The following is a 6259-nucleotide window of genomic DNA, read 5'->3' on the forward strand; positions in this document are numbered from 1 at the left end:
TGGACCCCAAGAGGGCGAGAAAGCACAGGCGCACCACGACATGCCCAGTGAGATGACATCACCTGGAAGTGGCGTTACCATGCTGGGAACATCGCCGGGGGGGGGGGGGGGGGACTCTATCACACGGAATTTTTTTTTTAAATAACAACAGCGTTTCCCCCACCCCCAAGTGATAGTGTCCCCATGGCAACATGCCCAGCATGATAACATCACTTCTGGGTGACACATGAACACATGAAGTTGCCTTATACTGAATCAGACCCTCTTTGGTCCATCAAAGTCAGTATTGTCTACTCAGACTGGCATCCACTCTCCAGGGTCTCCAGCTGAGGTTTTTCACGCCTATTTGCCTGGACCCTTTTTAGTTGGAGATGCTGGGGATTGAACCTGAGACCTTCTGCTTACAAAGCAGATGCTCTACCACTGAGCCACCATCCCTCCCCTTTAGTGGCTCTCCAGGGTGTCTAGCTGAGGTTTTTCACGCCTACTTGCCTGGACCCTTTTTAGTTGGAGATGCAGGGGATTGAACCTGGGACCTTCTGCTTACCAAGCAGATGCTCTACCACTGAGCCACCATCCCTCCCCTTTAGTGGCTCTCCAGGGTGTCTAGCTGAGGTTTTTCACGCCTACTTGCCTGGACCCTTTTTAGTTGGAGATGCCGGGGATTGAACCTGGGACCTTCTGCTTACCAAGCAGATGCTCTGCCACTGAGCCACTGTCCCTCCCCTTTAGTGGCTCTCCAGGGACTCCAGCTGAGGTTTTTTACACCTACTTGCCTGGACCCTTTTTAGTTGGAGATGCCGGGGATTGAACCTGGGACCTTCTGCTTACCAAGCAGATGCTCTACCACTGAGCCACCGTCCCTCCCCTCAACGTCACTGCACTGGGCATGTCCTGGCGCGCAAGGAGGATCTCCTGCCGATAACGACACAGATGAACCACCCAGAAAACAAGCTGTTTTGTTTTTATTTTGTGCACACCACCGTTTGTTGAACCAATTTGTAACAAAACCATGCATTGGCCATTTTTAACACCAATCGCAGTTTGTGCTTTGGCTCATGCCCATGCCTAGTTCAGAATCAAAGGCCAGGTATGTCTGAAAAAGGATAGCATGTTTTTACAGCCTTTGTGTTGCTCAAGTAACAGTCTCCACAGTTTATTTAATTAAAACATTTCTATTCCTCTTTTCTTCTGATCAACTGGACTCAAAGTAGGTTCCCGTTTCCCGGATGCAGCAAGGATCTTTGGCAGTTCAATTAACATGTATTCATTCAGCTTTCATTAAACTATTCAATGGCAGAGGAAATAAGTGAATAAAATCCCATGTTTCTCTCACCTTCTGGTTTAGAACACGTGTTAATCCCCATATTACACATAAAGGGGTGGGGAGAGCTGAGAGCCAGAGGGCAGCCTTCCCTAAAGCCATTTAATAAATTCATGGTAGAGATGTGGCTAGAACTGGGGATTTCCGAGGTCACATATTTTGTCAGCTGCTCCGCTACAGAAGAACAAAATCCGAGTACAGCAGCGTCTTTAAGACCAACCAAGTTTTCTTCTGGGTGAACACAAAAGCTTATACGCAGGAAAAAAAACTGGATTGGTCTTAAAAGCGCTGCTGGATTCAAACCTTGTTCTGATACTTCTGACCAACAAAACTGCCCTCTTGAATCTATCCAACTACATCAGTTCAGCTGGAAATTCAAAGTCTGGACTGCTTCAGCTGTTCAACAAATCATTTCACTGCTACAGTGAAAACACAGAGCTTTTTTTAAAAAAGCAAACTGTCTCAAATTTAAAATAATCTTTGGCAGTAATAGCCTATGCATACTGGCTCAAGGCTCTAACCTTTCAGCTAGCAAAAGGTGAAACTTCTGGCTCCGTGAAGCCATGTTAGGACATCACAAACCTTTCTGAAGTCAGTTCAAATTAGAAAACGTGCCAAAATGATACACATTCCGATCCACAGCTTGCATAATAGCCTTTAACTAACAACAAGCTAGGAAAGTGCCACTGGAAATGCTTTAGCTACTGAATTCTATTGAAGATTTTAATGTTTTTAGCACCGTAATGTTAACACCAATTTTAATATAATTTGTAACTTGTTTTTTAACCATGATTTATATACTGTCAATGTATAATGTATTTTGTGTTGAGTTGTGAGCCACCCTGAGCCCGCCTCGGTGGGGAGGGCGGGATATAAATAAAAAGTTATTATTATTATTATTATTATTATTATTATAAAACAACCAGTGAGCCTAATGCTCACAAGATCACTTCCAGAGGGGGGTAGCAAACGTTCGGAGAAAAATTCGGATTGCTTGCTGGTGTGGCCATAACGAAAAGCTAGAGTTTGTCACAAAAATGTACGTGACTCATTGGCCTTGCCTTGTACTGGTAAAGGGGTGAATGGCAACAATATTATTCTCCCGTGTCACTGAAACCTCCCTTGTCTCCTGACTCTCTGCAGAGGGTGTATAGGGTGCGCATGGCTGGCTGGAAATGGGGGGGGGGGGGTGGCGGTGGGCAGCTGCAGGATCGAACCCAAGAAAAGGGCCAAACAAAACACAGAAATGCATCAGTACAAGAAATCTGTGCTGAGAGCCAGATGCAAAAAGATACTTTCAATTAAGAAGAGAAAAACTACATGCAGTTGTTCTTTCTTCCACTATTGTTCCCCGGGGCACCATCACTGTAGAATCTCTTTCATTAACATATTTATTTGTTTAAATATATGTGGCCTTCACCACATTTCAGGGTGTCGGAAGGCAGATTACTTAAAAACAAACAAACCCAACAACTTGCAGGTAACAGAGAGTTAGCATTTTGAAAGAAATGACAAGAGTGAGCCTTTCTTGGATTCAAAGACTTCCAAGTAGCAATGGTTAAACTTGAAGGCTTCGTATTTTTAACGTTTATTTCTTAGGTAAAGTAGTAATTTCTCTGCTCTTGCATCCCTATATTACAGCATCCGTTACTCAATGGCATCTCCCGTCTCACCTTCCACAAGGTCAGCTAAAAGTTTAAAAAGTCCTCCTCCCCCGGCAATGTGTTTGGCCCTTCAGAGGGAACAGAAACTGTGCCTAAAATTACCTTGCCTAAGAGTCAGAAATACCTGCCATCTGGTCTGGTGTGACATGGGGAAACTGTGTGGTGTGACAGCTAGGGTGCCAGGCAAGGATTTGGGAAAACCCTTCTGGGAATCTTCAGTCTTATATTTTGCCTTTCCGCTCACTGAAAATGTCGAGACAGTGTGCGATTGCAATAAAAAAAAAGGCCAACGCCATGCTAGGAATTATTAAGAAGGGACTTGAGAATAAATCAGCCAGTATCATAATGCCCCTGTGCAAATCAATGCTGTGACTTCATTTGGAGTACTGTGTACAATTCTGGTCACCATACCTCAAAATATATATTATAGCATTGGAAAAAGTACAGAAAACAGCAACTAAAATGATTAAAGGGTTGGAACACTTTCCCTTGGGGCTCTTTGGCTTGGAGAAACGTCGACTGCGGGGTGACATGATAGAGGTTTACAAGATTATGCATGGGATAGAGAAGGTAGAGAAAGAAGTACTTTTCTCCCTTTCTCACAATACAAGAACTCGTGGGCATTCAATGAAATCACTGAGCAGTCGGGTTAGAACGGATAAAAGTAAGCACTTCTTCACCCAAAGGGTGATTAACATGTGGAATTCACTGCCACAGGAGGTGGCGGCAGCTTCAAGAGGAGAATGGATAAGCAGATGGAGCAGAGTTCCATCAGTGGCTATTAGCCACAGCTTATTGTTGGAATTCTCTGTTTCAGGCAGTGATGCTCTGTATTCTTGCGCTTGGGTGGGTGGGGGGGACAGTGGAAGGGCTTCTAGCCCCACTGGTGGACCTCTTGATGGCACTTGGGGGTTTTGGCCACAGTGTGACGCAGAGTGTTGGACTGGATGGGCCATTGGCCTGATCCAACATGGCTTCTCTTATGTAAGGCTTTTAGCTGGAAAGCTAAACTGACCAACTGAAACTTGCAGCCGTTAAACTGTCTTCTTTGCAGCCTGATTGCTTATGTCAAAAGCAATTTTACTAGGCTGAGACTTAGACCAATTTCACACTAGACTTTTAATCCTGGTTTAGCCCTGTTCCCAAACTGACATTCTACACTAGAATCAGAAGATGATGATGATCTTGGATTTATATCCCGCCCTCCACTCCGAAGAGTCTCAGAGCAGCTCACAATCTCCTTTACCTTTCTCCCCCACAACAGACACCCTGTGAGGTGGGTGGGGCTGGAGAGGGCTCTCACAGCAGCTGCCCTTTCAAGGACAACCTCAAGAGCTATGGCTGACCCAAGGCCATCCCAGAAAGTGCAAGTGGAGGAGTGGGGAAACCCGGTTCTCCCAGATAAGAGTCCGCACACTCAACCATTACACCAAACTGGCTCTCCAACTCTACGATTTTATGACTTTTGCGTAGAATGTCATCTTACGGACAGGGCTAAACCAGGATAAACCAACTCTATGATTCTATGCCTTTTGCGTAGAACGTCATCTTAGGAACAGGGCTAGACCAGGATTAAAGGTCTAGTGCAAAACTGGTCTCTGAATTAAACTTTCCCGGGATTGCAGCCTGTTTCTTGCAGCGCTCTGTCTGGCAGACGATGTCCCCGTGCCAAGATTGGCCAGCCCACGTGGAAGGTAACCCGGAACTCCCCTGACAGATGTGGCTTCAATAGCAACAACTGTGGACATAGCTAGATTTGAGTCCAGCAGCAGCACCTTAGAGACCAAGAAGGGTTTCCGGGTAGGGGCTCTCTTTCCCTCTCCCTGGGAGTCTCGTTGATCTCTCACGTGCTCCTGGACTTGAGCTGTTCCACCCCTAGAAACAGTCGACAGGATTGCCAAGCTCCCGATGGGGGTCCGGAAATCCTCTGGAATTCCAGCCGGGGAAAATGGCTGCTTTGGAGGGTGAACATATGCAGCTGCCTTCTACTGAATCAGACCCTCGGTCCATCAAAGTCAGTATTGTCTACTCAGACTGGCAGCGGCTCTCCAGGGTCTCAAGCTGAGGTTTTTCCACGCCTACTTGCCTGGACCCTTTTTAGTTGGAGGTGCCAGGGATTGAACCGGGGACCTTCTGCTTACCAAGCAGATGCTCTACCCCTGAGCCATCTCTTCCCTGCTCTCCAGGGTCTCAAGCTGAGGTTTTTCACACCTACTTGACTGGACACCTTTTTAGTGGAGATGCCAGGGATTGAACCTGGGACCTTCTGCTTACCAAGCAGATGCTCTACCCCTGAGCCATCCCTTCCCTGCTCTCCAGGGTCTCAAGCTGAGGTTTTTCACACTTATTTGCCTGAACCCTTTTTAGATGGAGATGCCGGGGATTGAACCCAAGCAGATGCTCTACCTCTGAGCCACCATCCCTCCCCATAAGTTGGACTTGATAGCATTATTATAATGCCCCCACTGAAGTCCCTTCCTCCTCGCCAGCTACCAGATCTTCTCCAGGGGTTTCTCAGTCCAGATTTGGGAACCCGAATGTGCTCGGCCTCTCTCACGTTGTCTTTACAGCAGGACAGGGGCAGAGCACATGCACAGCCCTCCAAGGACACGGACGGGTTTGCAAATCTTGCCTCTTCTTCCTAAGCAAAAACCACGCTACGGAGAAAAGCAGGCAACGTCGTACTTACTAGTCGGCCGATTCCTGAAGAAAACAGCGCCCCACTCCCGGACCTTCAGCAATCCAGTCTTGCAAACGTTGCAAACGCACGGGACGGACAGAAACCCCTGCGAGACGGAAGCGACGAAAAGCCACGGGAGGACTACAGTTCCCAGCAGCCTCACTGACTGCTGCAATTCCCAGCATGCCACAGTGAGATTTTATTTTTAACCTTTTCCTCGCCGCGATCCTGAAAGGGGCATGCATATAAAACACTCAACCCAGTTGATCCACACGGGCACGGTTAAGAGTCTTTCCAAAGAACCAAGGTTCCCAGGGTAGCTCCAAGCATATAGCTTGGATTTCTCTCATACAAGTGCAAGGCTGACTCCTCGATGGTGCGGTCTCATTTGGAATACTGTGTGCAATTCTGGTCACCGCATCTCAAAAAAGATATTATAGCATTGGAAAAAGTCCAGAAAAGGGCAACTAGAATGATTAAAGGTTTGGAACACTTTCCCTATGAAGAAAGGTTAAAACGCTTGGGGCTCTTTAGCTTGGAGAAACGTCGACTGCGGGGTGACATGACAGAGGTTTACAAGATTATGCATGG

General features: G+C 46.8%; 1 protein-coding gene across 1 annotated transcript in view; it reads right to left on the bottom strand.

Annotated features, from left to right (window-relative positions):
- MTRF1 (mitochondrial translation release factor 1) overlaps positions 1–5796 on the bottom strand; it is a 29715-nt gene extending 23919 nt beyond the window's left edge. Inside the window, exon 1 of the mRNA XM_060235067.1 lies at positions 5678–5796. The gene's annotated coding sequence lies outside the window, so the exon portion shown is untranslated. The remainder of the gene's footprint in view (positions 1–5677) is intronic.
- Between the last annotated feature and the right edge of the window lie 463 nt (positions 5797–6259).

The sequence above is a fragment of the Heteronotia binoei genome, chromosome 3 (assembly GCF_032191835.1).
Source record: "Heteronotia binoei isolate CCM8104 ecotype False Entrance Well chromosome 3, APGP_CSIRO_Hbin_v1, whole genome shotgun sequence".
Taxonomy (NCBI): domain Eukaryota; kingdom Metazoa; phylum Chordata; class Lepidosauria; order Squamata; family Gekkonidae; genus Heteronotia; species Heteronotia binoei.